Below are 15,373 nucleotides of genomic sequence, written 5' to 3' on the forward strand. Positions count from 1 at the left end.
TGTTTTATAATATTTTTGTGCTGGAGATTGAACTCAAGCACTCACATATGTGGCAAAACTGTACTACTTAGCTGTACCTCCAACCCAATGTAATTATTATATAATTGATACTTTTCTATATTGACTACCCTCAAATACTTACAACTTAATGTATATGAAATCAGATTTGTTACTGAGTAAAATTAAAATTATTCTTAGGGCTTATAAATTGGCAAGAAACCATAAATTCTAGTGTTACCATATCTGTGTTATGTCTGTTAATTTTAGACTAGCAAGGCTTGAGCAAACTGATCCAGGGAAAAGTAGTAGAAGGTAGGGTTAGAGAGATACCAGAGGGGTCTTAAAAGACATTTTATGAAGTTTGCATGGAGATCAGAAGTTACTGGTGGGTTCTGAGTAGAGTGTGACATCATCTGACATATCTGAATAGGAGGAATGTAGCTCCTATGTTGAAAATAAATGAGATTTGAAGAGGTGGAGTAAGGAAGGTCTGTTCTGCATTTGATTAGGCAAGAGATGATCATTTGAATCAGGGAAGTGGTAAAAAGTAGTCAGATTCTCAATGTTTTGGAGATAGAGATTATGGAGTGTGAGAGAAAGACAGTCAACAACTCCAAGGTTTTGTTTTTGTTTTAGTCTGTGCTACTGGAAGAGTTGACTTTTCAGCGATTGCTTTCTGTCTGACCCCATCTTTTATGAGTATCATCAAGAAGATGAAGAACACAGGGAAATTCAAGTTTGAGGTGTGAAAGAAAGATCAGGAATTCAGTTTTGGGCTTACTGAGTTTGAGGTGCTCATTCAAGTGGAGGTGTCCAGTGGCAAAGGAAATAGACTTGAGAGGCAGTGTTGGTTTGGGAATCCACTCACAAGCTGAGTCAACAGGTAACTGAACAGTAGAGTAAAAAGTGCAGCAAAGTCCTGATATGAGACATAGATAACATTAACTGAGGTATACTGCCAAGAAGGCAGGGGTCCTAGCTAGAGTCAGGAAACCCAGAGAACAGATCTGAGACCCAGTTGACCAAAGCATTAGCTATTGAGGAATTTAAAAGAAGAAAATTTTTTTTTCATTTTTCTTTTATTATTCATATGTGCATACAAGGCTTGGTTCATTTCTCCCCCCTGCCCCCACCCCCTCCCTTACCACCCACTCCACCCCCTCCCTCTCCCCCCCTCAATACCCAGCAGAAACTATTTTGCCCTTATTTCTAATTTTGTTGTAGAGAGAGTATAAGCAATAATAGGAAGGAACAAGGGTTTTTGCTGGTTGAGATAAGGATAGCTATACAGGGCATTGACTCACATCGATTTCCTGTGCGTGGATGTTACCTTCTAGGTTAATTCTTCTTGGTCTAACCTTTTCTCTAGTACCTGTTCCCCTTTTCCTATTGGCCTCAGTTGCTTTAAGGTATCTGCTTTAGTTTCTCTGTGTTAAGGGCAACAAATGCTAGCTAGTTTTTTGGGTGTCTTACCTATCCTCACCCCTTCCTTGTGTGCTCTCGCTTTTATCATGTGCCCATAGTCCAATCCCCTTGTTGTGTTTGCCCTTGATCTAATGTCCACATATGAGGGAGAACATACGATTTTTGGTCTTTTGGGCCAGGCTAACCTCACTTAGAATGATGTTCTCCAATTCCATCCATTTACCAGCAAATGATAACATTTCGTTAAAGAAGAAAATTTTAAAGTGCACACAGACCAGATGATTTTCTTGAAGAAGTCTTCATAGGGAATAGGAAGATAGCATTGAAAGGAGAGCTATTCCATGGAAGCTTAGTAGTATAGAGAAATAAAGCAGGCAACCAAGAGTTCTACAGAAACAATATCACAGAGTCAGACAATGGACCACCAAAATCTCCCCCTATGCTATTGTTCACTAAAGAAATTATATTTCACTGTGCTAACTGGAGAATGCTGCAGTCTGGAAACTTGAGTTAGGCACTGCAAACTCTCTACTTCTGACTCTCCAGGTTCCTAGAATGACCCACGTTGTTGACTGTAGTGGATTCTGTTATGAATCATCTGTATTCTCCTGCAGGAATAAAGAATTTTTTTTCTCCAGCTCCTGAGAGGACTACCAGAAAATAGGCTTTCAACCCCCTAGAGCAATCTCAAGAGACTAATATAAGCCCTCTTTTGGAATAATGGTCCTTCCATTCTTGGCCATTAAACCAGTAGCAAGGGATAAGTCATAAAAATAAGTTGGCCAAAGTTGTACTGGTCTTGCTGAGGGAAGAGGAACTAACATAACGGCTATTGGACCTTAGCTATGTCTATCTACAAGAACTAGGAGATTGTATGGGGGACTGAATTAAGGGTGTTCGATCAAGTTGTGCAGAATATGAAATTGGATAAAAGTTTATTACTAGGTGGCACTCATGGCTTGCAAGATATTTTTTTTAAAAGCCTTGGCAAGAATCCTAGGAGATGGTGTGAACACATTGGTAAAAGCATGGAAAAGTCAGTGGCCCCTGTAATACCACATAAAATTGTTGAAAACATGGTAAGCAATGGAAAAAAGGATAGAAAGACCTGGGAAATTGGGTACTGCATGAAGCTAGAAAACAGTAGGTGAGTGAAGTCCAAGCAACAAGGAATGGCTATGGAGACACACCAACACCACGCAGAATTTAGTGGGGACTGTCCTGTCCTCGGAGCTAATGGTAAGTGATGACATTACGTTACAATAACGGGCTTTCAGAGAGCAATGGGGGATGATAAAATCCTGAATAACTGGGACTACTTGGCAGTGCTTAGCAATCAGTAACCACATGAACACAATTATTGTGCAGAACTCTTAGCTTATCCAAACCCCAATCTAGCCTGGCTTCTAGCCTGCCATTACAAAGCCTGTCTGAGAAAGTGCAGTTCTGCCAGGAAAATACATCTCTTGCAACTGTGAAGCTTCTCTGGAGGACCTGAGAATCACTCCTTTTAAATGTAATTACCAAGAAGAATAAGAACTTTGCCTCCTAGGCTGGAAAGATAGAATCCTAACTTTAATAATTGCCAACTAACAAACACAGCTGGCCTAGTCATACTTACAATGGCCAACCCTTTGTGTTCTTTCACTTGAGCCCAGCTCTCCCCTCTCCCTCATTTTCCCTTCCAAACACCTAAATCACCTCTGCAAAAAATGCAAAGGAACTTAGCTGTTTTTCTGACTGTCAGTAGTTACCAGGTAAAATCTGTTTTGCCTGTTTTAATATCAGGCCATGTTTATCTTTGACAACAAAGATTAAACTAGATAAAACTAGGTTAAAGCTAGATTATAGAGTTATGAAGATAGTTAATAGAGCCCTATCCTTGGGGGCCAAATGAGTAGGTCATGAGCAGGGGTAGTACTCAGCTTTTATACACAAGTCGATGATCAATCAGGAGGTTGAAGGTAACTGGCTCAATAAAAGTTTGGGTACCAAGGAGGAGGGGCCCTGTGGTATCTTGTGAAATACATGGTGTCTGTGGCCATCAACTCAGGTTGATTACACTGGAGAAGGGGTAATGTTTAAACATTTCAAATCTGTTGGACACAGGGTCAAAGTTTACACTGAGACTCAGAGACCCAAAACTTCATCCTGCCTCTCCTTCAGGAGTGGGGACATTTAGGGGCTAGGCAATAACTAACATAGCATAGATCCAGTTCTTAGTGAACCCACTGATCTTGTAGACCCATCTGGCATTCATGTCCCTTGTCCATGAATTTATTATTGAAGTAGACATAGCGGGGAGTCAATACCACCTCCATACTGTTTCCTTGGCATGTGGAGTAGGAATAATTAGGGTGGGCATCTTAGTTTGCTAGGGCTGCTATAACCACAAAACTGAGTGTATTAAAACAACAGAAATTTAGTCTCTTAAATTCTGAAGGTCAGAAGTTTAAAATCGAGGCGTCAGCAGGATTACTTCCTTTTGGGGGACTCAGAGGACGAGTAAGTTTCTGCCTCTTTTAACTTCCGGTGGTTGAGAGAAATCCTCAGTGTTTGCTAGCTTGCAGCTGCTTAACTCTAGTGTTGTCACATGGCCATCTTCCCCTAAATCTCTCTCAGTGTCTCTTCTGGGTTGCCAGTTATTTTGGATTTAATGTATATCCTACTTTACTCTGACATCATTTAAACTACATCTCTAAAAGACACTTATTTCCAAACAAGGGCATAGGAAGGACATGTATTTTGGGGAGACAATAGTCAACCTGGTATTGAGGGGGAATTGTCTCTCCTCCAGCAAAGAGGTAATAAAAACATTTCACTCCATGAGAGGAAATGGGGAAGGAATGGAAGAACATAGTGCCGCATTTAAAGGCCTAATGATGCCAAGTAGAGTCTTGTTTTTATGATAGTTCCATTTTAATATACTAATCTTGCCATTTCAAAATGTCCTGGATGAGGACATTAATTTACTGCAAACTCAACCAACTAGTTAAGCAACTTGACTAAATGTGCTCTCTTTACATGAGCGGATGAAGAACAGCTTCTGGTACATAGAACTCAACCACAATGCTTTGGCACATGCTTGTTTTCCGCTCCAATAAGAGAATTGGAAACATTTTGCATTAACTTTGTAAAAAATGAAAGTATACATTTAATTGTTGCTATAAGGTTGGGTCTAAGGTTTTCTTGCCTTCTTCCAGTATATTCCAGAAACTTTGGATCAGCTGGATATTTCAGAGAACATGACAGTAGTACACTCTTGACAAGATCATGGATCCCATGTGCAAGAAATGGCTAATACCCTTGAGAACTTGGTAAGAGATATCAAAATCTAGCACACGTAATATTCGGCAGGAGAATAATAACCTCTTACATCTCCCTTTTACTGTACAAAGTATACTGGATTTATCTTTGTAAAATCTATGTTAACCAAAACGATTTATGCTTATTTAATTTAGGGTATCATAACCTCAGCACTGTTTGGGGCTGGATACATTTTTGCTGAGGGGTTTATCTTGTGCATTGTAGCATCCTTACCTCTTTCCACTAGATGGCAGTAGCTCAACCCCACCCCACCCTCAATGGCAAGGAAAAAATGTCTCCAAGACTGTCAAATGTCTCTGGTTGTGGTACGTGTGTGTTCAGAATCACACCCCATTTAAAAACAGATTGAATGTGTATATTTGGGTTTAAAATTGATTCATTTAAAAAGTGACAGTGGAGACATTTATCACTTAGTTGTTTTTCCATGCACAGGCAATGTTTTATAATTAAAGGGAGGTGGGTTCTTGGTTCTGGCAGTATTGGGGTTTGAATTTGGCCTTGTGCTTGCTTCACAGACACTGTACCACTTGAGCCATGCCCCCAGCTGTGTGTTCTTGATTCTGCTTCACTCAGATCGAGAGATTTTTTTTCACCTCTAATTCTTATTGCACACACACACACACACACACACACACATATACACACATTACATATGTGTTGATAGTCATACATATTATTAGAATATATATATATACATACACATACAGGGTTGTTTGTTTTTTTTTTTTTTGAGACAGGTTCTCACTGTGTAGCCCAGGCTGTCCTCAAACAAAATCCTCCTGCCACCTCCCACATTCTGGGATTACAGGCATACACCACCATGACCTGGTTAACTCTAAATTTTGAGGGGAGGAATGAGTTACTAGGATTTGAAATCAGGGCTTCACACTTGCTAGGCAAGTACTCTACCACTTGAGCCACATTATCCCAGTCATTTTTTCTTCTGCCCTAGTCATTTTTGCTTCAGTAATTTTTCAGATAGGGTCTCACATTGATGCCCAGGGCTGGCCTCAGACCACTATGCTCCTCCTCTACCTCCCACATAGCTGGGATTACAGGCATGAACCACCAGACCTGGCTTGTTTTGTTGAGATAGAGTCTCTTAACCTTTGCCTGGGTTTGCCTCAAATTAGTATCCTCCCAATCTCTGCCTCTCAAGTAAATGGGATTACAGGTATGAGCCACCATACCTGTCCATCACCTGTAATTGTTAAATAAATATACTCTCTCAGAGTTTGACAGGCTATGGCTATAATCTTATCCTGAAATTCTGTGTGCACATTTGAATACTTCCAGTGCTATTTTGTTAATCTTGGGTTATCTTTTGAATATTTTCTGCTTTATCTTCTTTTTCATTGACAGTATTAGGGGTTGGACTTGGCCTAGTGCTTGCTAGACAGGTGCTCTACCACTTAAGCCACTCCATCAGCCCTTTTATTTTCATTGATTGTTTTTGAGAAAAGGTCTTAATTTATGCCTGGGCTGGTCTGGGCCATGATCCTCTCCTACTTGTGTTTCCCCCATGTAGTTGGGATTTGGGATGGCAAGTGCATGCCACTGCACCCAGCCATTGGTTGAGATGGGGTCTTGTGGACTTTTCTTTGGGCTCATCTTGAACTATGATCCTCCTGATCTCCACCTCCTGAGTAACTTGGATTACAGGCTTGAGAATCCATACATGGCTCTGCTGCATCTTCTTAACATGTGGAATTATTTTTTTGCTACTTTGAAATCAAGTTTAGTCTCAATACATAAAAACAAAATTGTACAAAACAGGTTACGAGGGTACCATGTGATGCTTCAGTATGTGTATACATTGTGTGATGTTTAAATCAAGTTTAGACATACCTATCTAAAATGTTTTTGCTGTTTTATTTTCTTTTTCTTTGGTGGGATTGGGGTTTGAACTCAGGGCTTCACACTTGCAAAGCAGGCACTCTACCACTTGAGCCCCACCTCCAGTCCATTTTGTGCTGGTTATTTTGGAGATGGGGTCTTGCAAACTATTTGCCAGTGATAGCCTTGACCCACAGTCCTTTCTCTCTCAGCCTCCCACATAGCTAGGATTACAGGCATGATCCACTGGCAACTGGCCATTTATTATGTGATTATGATGAAAACTTTCAGAATTCTTCTGCCTTAAAAATGTACAGTACTTGTTATCTATAGTCACCCTCCTGTTCAATATCATGTCAGAATTTCTTGTTCCTTTTTAACTGAAACTTAGTGTTCCTTGATCAACCTTTTTTCACTGCTCCTTCCCTGCTGCTGTCCCTAGACTCTAGTGATGCCATTACACTCTCAACCTGTATGAGAGCAGTGCTTTTAGTTTCCACAAATGAAGGAGGTTGCCCAGTCCTTATTGTGTGCCTGGCATATTACTATCTACTGGTTTTGTATTGCTTTGGTTTGGTTTTTTCGAGACAGTTTCTCACTATATAGCCCAGGCTAGCCTCAAACTCAATTCTCTTGTCTCAACCTTCCAAGTATCACTACACCCAGCTTTTATTATGATTTTTAAGTTGTTTCTTAGTGATTGTCCCAATTTGGGATTACGTACTTTTTTGAAGAGGCTGTTTGCACTATGAATAACACAAGTAGTTGTTTGAGATAGTTATACACATTCATAAAGACAGTGTGGCCAGTATAACTTTGCTTACATTTTGAAATTCAAAGAAAGAACCTTTAAAAATCTTGCTGGTGGGGGAAAGGGAGGGGGCTGGGGGTAGAGGGGAGAAATGACCCAAACATTGTATGCACATATGAATAAATGAAAAAAAATATAATGACCTCAAAAAAAATCTTGCTGGTATTACTTGACTTAGGACCATTGAAGTAATCGTATATATTGGCTTTGTAAGATGCAAACCCAGAGTCTTCTTTTGGCCCTCATGGGCATTCCCATGCAGCTAAGGATACAAAACTTGTAACCAGACCACTGAAAAAAAAAAAAGTAGGGAACCGAATTGTTTGGAAAGCCTCTGGAAGTCTTTTGGTATTTTTATCTAGTTGGAAGTCAAAAAAAGTACAATAACAATTTGCAATTTAAATTCAGAGCTAAGTGATGAAGAACAAATCTCCCATTGGAAATGTGGCAATGACAAAATGATTTATTTAAAAGCATCTTACTTCTAACTTTACAATTAAAGTCTGTCTTAAAAAACTCTCTGAAACCATGAGAAATGGAGTTTCTAATCCTGCCAGGTGATGAAGCAGTATAGTATAAGGTACAGGTAAGTGCCTAATATGTGGTAGGAGAGAGACAGTGCAGAGAAATGGGTGAAAGCCTTTGGCCACCAGATGTCAGCAGAGGACTGTGCTGAATGAAGGGGCGTCTTCCTCACCCCAGAAACGACCAGGATAAGGCTGTTGAAGCAGCAGCAGAGCTGCCAGGCAGTCTGGGAACCCGAGGTTGAGCTAAATAGCCTACCAAATGCTAGCTCATTTGAGAAATTGTGAGGAAGTGATAAGATTCAAAAGGTCAAAGCAAAGGACAAGAAATGTGGGGTGAGCCAGAAGACAGCCTAGCCATTTGTCAAACTGAAGAAGGCAGAACAGCCAGCCAGAGGATTTAAAGGACAGAAATGGTTTGGTCTGCAAGATCTTGAGGTTAGCTTCTAAATCTCCTTTAAATCCCTCCTTTTATCCCTTTAAGGAGTCATAGAGTCTGCAACCTTCTCAGCTACTCTCCAAATGATAGTCAAGGAATTGTGCTGTCATCTCATCTCCAAAATCCGTTTTCTTGTTGACTGGAGTAACTTGGAAGAGCATGAGCAAAAACAGTGAAAAGGAAACCCCTGGAAAAGGTATCATCTTTATTAATAAAGTTATAACTGCAGTCTCCAATTTGGTTTTTAATTTGTCTCAATTCTTTTGCTTCAAATAGTAAAACCAGTAGCAAACACAAACTTGAGATAATTCAGTTTATGTTTTCCTCCCACATAAATCATTGTTTAAAGATTTCATTGATAATTCCCTCTGGGAGAAAATATCAAGTTGAGTCAAAAGTGTCATATTATTGGAATATTTGAAAACTAAGCAATTACCACTGCTAGAAGAAATTTGTGTAAGAACTAAGTTTTAGAAGTAGTAATCACTAAATTCATTGAGAATCTACCTGCACAGGGCATTGTTCCACTACGTAATACACCTTTTTGTACAGGAGTGGTAAATTAACCAGTAATGAGCTGGAGATTTGTCCGAAGTACATATTCTCAGACCTCCCTAGATCTACCAAACCAGAACTGCAAGGATAAGGTCCAGCCATCTTAATTTTTAACAAATTCTCCAGGTAATTCTGATGTGTGCTGAAAATTGAGAACCACTGATGTTGAGTATTATTACAACCTTAAAAATAAGCAAGAATTTTACTTTTCACCGTTTAAAAAATATATATAGCTGGAGAATGAGAGACTAGCAAATTTAAATGACTTACCCAGTGACCTTGAATTCCTAAGTGGCAGAGTTTGAACCCAAACTGCTTGTTTGTAAGAGTGAAAAACTGTGAGCAGCCTCAATGTCCCATAATGGTAATTCTGTAATAAATTATATTTCATTCACCTTAAGAATGATTATTTGCATTTCCCTGATGGATAAAGATGTTGAACATATTTTCATGTATTTTGTACTTGTTCCTTCAAAAAGTTATCTGTTCAGTTCATTTGCCTGTTTATTAATTATATTATTTGTTCTTTTGTTGTTTATTTTTTGAGTTATTTATATATTCCAGTTTTTAAGCCCCTGTTGGATAAATATCTGGCAAAGATTTTCTCTCATCTGTTGATTGTTCCTTTATAATTTGATGCAATTCCATTTGCCAATTCTTGCTTATATTTCATGAGATATTGGAGTCCATTCAGAAAGTCCTTGCATTTGTCTATATCTCAGATGTTTCCCTCTAATACTTTCAAAGGTTCAGATCTTACATTAATGTCTTTGATCCATTTTGAGTTGATTTTTTGGGTAGGGTGAGAGAGAAGGATCAAGTTTCAGTTTCCTATGTGTAGACACCCAGTTTTCCCAGCATCACTTGTTGAAGCAAATAATGTTTTGGTGCCTTTGTCGAAAATCAGCGCTTATTTCTAAATCTCCCATTCTATCCCACTGGTCTACATGTCTGCTATTTTTGTTACTATGGCTTTGTAGAGTAGTTTGAAGTCAGAGGTAGAGGTAGAGGTATCTACCATTTTTTTTCTCAGCATTCCTTTGGGTATGGTAGGTGTTGGGTATTTTTGTGCGTGTTGGGTATTTTTGAGATGGGGTTTCATGGACTATTTGCCTGGGTTGACTTTGAACCATGATCCTCCTGATCAGTGCCTTCTGAGTAGCTAGGATTAGAGCTGTAAGCCATGGCTAGGGTCTTTTAAGTACAGGATTATATCATCTGCAAGCAGGGATGATTGACTTCTTCCTTTTCTATTTGTATCCTTTTTCTTTCTTTCTGTTGCCTTATTGCTGTGGCTGTCTTCAAGCACTATATTGAGTAAGAGTGTTGATAGCGCATACACTTGTCTTGTTCCTGAGGAAATTCTTTTGTTTTTTCCTACTTAGTATAATGTTGACTATTGGTCTGTCATATGTAGCCTTTTCTATGTTGAGATGAATCTTCTGTTTCTGGTTTCTTCAGGCTTTTGTCATGAAGGGTTTTGGATTTTTTTCAAAGGTTTCCTGCTTCTATTGAGATAAATATGTGATTCTTGTCTTTGCTTCTGTTTTTATGCTGTATTATATTTATTGATTTGCATATGTTGATCCATCTTTGCATTCACTGGATCATACTGTATAGTTTTTTTTGTGTGTGTGTGATACTGGGGATTGAACTTGGGGCCTTGCACTTGCTAAGCAGGTGCTCTCTATCACTTGATCCCTTCTGACAGCCCTTTTTGCATTGGTTATTCTTAAGTTAGGGTTTTGCATTTATGCTCAGGCAGACCTAGATCACCATCTGCATTGCTAGGATGACAGGCATACCATCGAATCCAGCCATTGGTTGAGAAGGGGTCATGTGAACTTTTTGCCCAGGCTAGGCTCAAACCTTGGTCCTCCCAGTCTCTGCCTCCTGAGTAGCTAGAATTATAGGCTTAAGTCACCATGCCCAACCATGATTTATGATCTTTTGATCTTTTAATGTGTTGTTAATTTGGTTTGCTATTATTTTTAAGGATTTTTTACTTATGTTCATCAAGGAAATTATCCTACAGTTTTCCTTTTTCAGAACTTACCCAGTTTTGTCATCAGGGTAATACTGGCTTTATAGGTTAAGTTTGGAAGTGTTGCTTCTCTTTTTATTTTGCACAATAGTTTGAGGGGCATGTGGTGTTAATTTTTTAAATGTCTGTTATACCTAAGCTGTGAATCCATCCAGTCCTGGGCTTTTTTTTTTATCTATACTCTTTTTAAATTACTGTTTCTGTTTCACTGTTGGTTATTGATCTGTTTATGTTACTTGTATTTTCTTCTATCAAATTTGGTAGGTAATCTGTGTCTAGAAATTGATCATTTTCTTCCAGATTTTTAATTAATTGGAGTATATGTTCAAAAGCCTGAATTTGTCTTTGCCAATAAAGTGCATTTCATATAGTTAAGAGACAGTTGGGTCTTTTTTTTAATCCAATCTGCCAGTTGTTGTCTTTTAGTTGGAGAATTGAGACTATTAACATTCAGAGTGATTATTGAGAAATATGCAATAATTCCTGTCATTTTGTTATTTTTGTAGAGTTTGATTCTTTCCTGATCCTTATTTGCTTATCTGTTCTTTTAGTGAGATTTCTTTTCTTTTTCTTATGATTGCATTAATTTTCTTCATCTTTGTATATGATTCTTTCAAGTATCTTCTTCAGTGATAGCTTAGTGGTCATGAATTCCTTTAGTTTGTATTTATCATGAAAGGTTTTTTTTTCTTCTTCAGTTATGAAGGATAGCTTTGTTAGATACATGCAATAATCTAGGTTAGAAGTTACTAGTTTCTGTTGAGAAGTCTCCTGTTATTCTAATGCATTTGCCTTTATATGTGACTTAGTGCTTCTGTCTTGCAGCTTTCAATAATCATTCCTTTTTCTGTAAAATTAATGTTTTAACTATAGTACAAGTGTAGAGGTTCTTTTCTGGTCCTCCTATACCTTGATGACCATCTTTTTTCCCAGATTTGGGAAATTTTCTGTTATTATCTTATTAAATCTTTCCCCTGCCTTTAGTTTATATCTTTTTTCTTCCTTCTATACCCATGATTCATAAATTTGATCTTTCAGTGGTGTCCCAGAGGTCTTGTATGTTCATATTTTCTTATTTTTTCTTTATTGTCTGGATTATCTAATTCCTCTTTCTTGTCTTTAAGCCTTGATAGTCTGTCTTCTACTTAATCTAGTGAGGCTTTCAACTAATTGTTTTATTTGTCTTATCAAGCTTTTCATTGCCAGAATTCCAGTTTTTTCCTTCAGGATTTCTGTCTTTTCTGAATTCCACTTTCATATCCTGCATTCTCTTCCTTATTTTATTCAGTTCTTTATTTGTATTCTTTTAAAATCCATTCATGGGTTTATTCATGTCCTCTTTTGTTGATCATTCTTCAAATCATTCTTTTCAATTTTGGTGAATTCCATCCACTTCACAATCATTAGAGTAGTTATTGTTGACTTTTGGAAGAGTCATGTTGCCTTGGTTTTCCATATTTCTTGTGTTTGTGCATCTGAGGCCAAGTAATGGTTAGAGATCTTAATCACCTGTGTTCTTTCAGTTGAAATGTTTGCAGTGTTCAGGAAGGATTGTGTAGGGGCTATGTTGATGTGTAGTTTCTTACCACTAAACTGTGGGTGAAACATTTGCCCACATGCTCAGTGTATTGGGTCTGATCCCCCCAGCATTGTAAGAGGTACTCAAATTGCTTTTGCTGAAAAGTATGGACTCCTTACTTCAGGCCCATGAATAAACTAAAAGCAGTATGAAAACATGGCATCTGTTCTCCATTTTGTATCTGTCTTTGCTCTAAACCATTCTCTCTGCAGTCACCTTGCAATCATCTTGGATCCTAGAAATGATCAATAACATCTTTGTGACAAGATAAAGAAACTACCCCCAATATTAACTCTCCTCAGGATGATCCACCTGCCAGTTGACAATGAATCCAGATAACAACTCCAGAATCACTCTTGGAACCTCTCCCACAACAAGGACTGAGATAATGACCAAACAGACCACACCTGTGATTTAACTATTTTAACTATGTATACCTTTTGTCCCCTGCCCTCAGTTCTTTGTCTATTTAAACCTATAACTCATGTCTATACTCCAAAGATGGCTGAAGATGAGCTGAATGCTTATTCTGCCTCTTCCTATGGCATCTCCCAAGCCATGTAATAAATCTTCTGTCTCTGCTTTCACCATGCCTCTTTATTTGGTGTCTGGGGTGAATGGCCAGACCTGGCATGTAGAATCCCAGAAGTTCAGGTCTTGGATCCAAAACTCTGGTTTCAGCACCACTCAGAGAGAAGAAAACTAACTGGAGTCTATTGTTATAGTTCCCCCTGTTCAGACTTGTGCTGCATGCAGGCTGAGATCTAGTCTGGTCAAGGATCAGTTGATAGCTTCAGGGCTACATTCACTTCAGAAACTTCCCTGCTTTGTGTACTGGGAGCTGCTGTTGGCCACAGGTAGCTTTGTAGCCCATGGAATAAACAGGTTCCCACTGGCTCTACTGGCTCCCCCAGTTTGTGCCCCCCAAAGGTGGCAATTATCCAAGCCTGGCATGATCCCCAAATGCATTGGAGCACTGAAATTTGGAAGCATACAGAGCACTGAGTTCTGCACTGAAGGGAGAAAACCTTACAGTCTCAGTACTTACAGACCCTGACCAATGAAACACCCTGCGAGAAAAAGGAGGCTTGGGAAATCTCATGATCTTTGGGGCCTATGCTCAAACTCTCAGTCCTGGCAGCAGACTACGTACAGCAAGGAAGCAGCACTGGAAGCTGTACTATCTGCTTGCCATGGGCTGGGATCTGTTATCATAGGCAATGAGCCCCAAAGGATGGGACCACCAACCACCACTCTCTTTCTCAGTGAATCTCCGTCAGACCATCCCCATCTCCATAACCTCTTACAAATGTCTCCCTCTCAAACACTGGGCTTATTCCATGTTTTCAGGTCCACAGAGTAGACCAGTCTCAAACAATAGGCCTCCTCTCAAGATGGCACCTGGTTATAGCACTCCAAGATATGGGAAGTGACTAAATGGTTTTCTTCTCTATTGCTGGCCTGCCACATAAGAGGAATCACTGTCACATCAGATCCTCGTACTGGATTTAAGGCTTTTGAGAACTGAGGGTTTATCCTGTAGCTAGGAATGTCAGTCTGTTTTCACTAGGTGTGTCTGGCTTACCTTGTCGTCATTTCTTTAGTTTTCCCTACCCCCTGAGGAGCCAGAGTTGGAGGTACAAACTGTTTCCTACTTTCCTTTGTGAAACCTGTCCATTTATCAGTGCTTTTCATCTGTTCTGACACCTTTTTTTAATGACTCCTAATGCTCTTCCTGTCTTTCTTTCTTTCTTTGCAATATAATCTGTGTTACCCTGATTCTTCTCATTCACAGAGTCACACTGAGGAAGCTTCTAATATGCCATCTTGCCCCCAAAATGAGATAGATTTTTAAATGGGTAATCCATTTAGATTAAGAGTGTATTAATTCAGCCAAGCATGATAGCGCAAGCTTGTAATTCCAGTACGTGAGAGAGGCAGAGGCAGGAGGATTATGATCAAGGCCAGCCTGGGTTATGTAGCTTGGACCATGTCTTAAAAAAAAAAAAGATTGGAGGATTCCAAGATGGCGGCTAGAGGTAGGAAGCAGAAAGCAACCCTCCTATAGTGAAATCTTGGAGAGATGCTGGAGACACACTTTGCAGGCATAATCACCGAGAAAAGGCATAATTTTGACTCCTCCACATCTCCAGCCGGCGCAGAGAATCTCCACTTCACGTTAAATGGAGAACCGAGGAGGGCCCCCGGGGCCGCCAGTGGCCAGCGCCCATACGGCTTGGGAAGACGCGGACCAGGTGAGCTTCACGGTACCACGGTAGCCCCACAGACAAGCCTGGGCCAGAGCAGCATAGCCCCCTGGACAGACTGACCTCCACCCGGGAAAAAAAGGGAAACTGAGTAATAAGCAATAAGAACAGTTAAGACACGCTGGAAAGAGGGTGGGACGCCCTGAGCGCTGAAGATTGGGGGAAGGGACTCCTTCCCGGGACTGTAAATAAACGAGCCGGGCGGGCCGGAGAGGCTCTGGCGGGAGCAGGGCGCGCCAGCAACCAGGAGCAGGGATGCTTGTGAGAGGAGGGAAGACCCACTTCCCACGTGAACTGTAAATAAACACGCAGGCCTGACAACGCGGGGCAGTGTCACCTTTCCCAGTGCTTGGAAAGGGAAAAGCCTGTGGCAGAGGCCCCCGCACAGGAGAACTCTGAGCAAACAAAGCCTGTGGGACCAGGTGAGTGCTAGCTCACCCCAGAGATCTGCATAAATAACGCCGCCAGCTACAGGCTGAGAGCAGCAGGCAGGCAAGCCACAGTTGCAGATACCACTCTCAGAAGTGCCTCCAGACGCTTTTTTTTCTTTTTCTCCCTACCTTTGA

The 15,373-nt window shown here is 40.0% G+C and overlaps 1 long non-coding RNA gene across 1 annotated transcript; it reads left to right on the forward strand.

Annotated features, from left to right (window-relative positions):
* Positions 1–1,195: 1,195 nt before the first annotated feature.
* On the forward strand, positions 1,196–13,125 carry LOC141413681 (uncharacterized). Its single transcript, XR_012438458.1, has 2 exons — positions 1,196–4,742; positions 8,408–13,125. It is a non-coding gene; the product is annotated as an uncharacterized lncRNA (long non-coding RNA).
* The last annotated feature ends 2,248 nt before the right edge of the window (positions 13,126–15,373 follow it).

Source organism: Castor canadensis, chromosome 11, assembly GCF_047511655.1.
Source record: "Castor canadensis chromosome 11, mCasCan1.hap1v2, whole genome shotgun sequence".
Taxonomy (NCBI): Eukaryota; Metazoa; Chordata; class Mammalia; order Rodentia; family Castoridae; genus Castor; species Castor canadensis.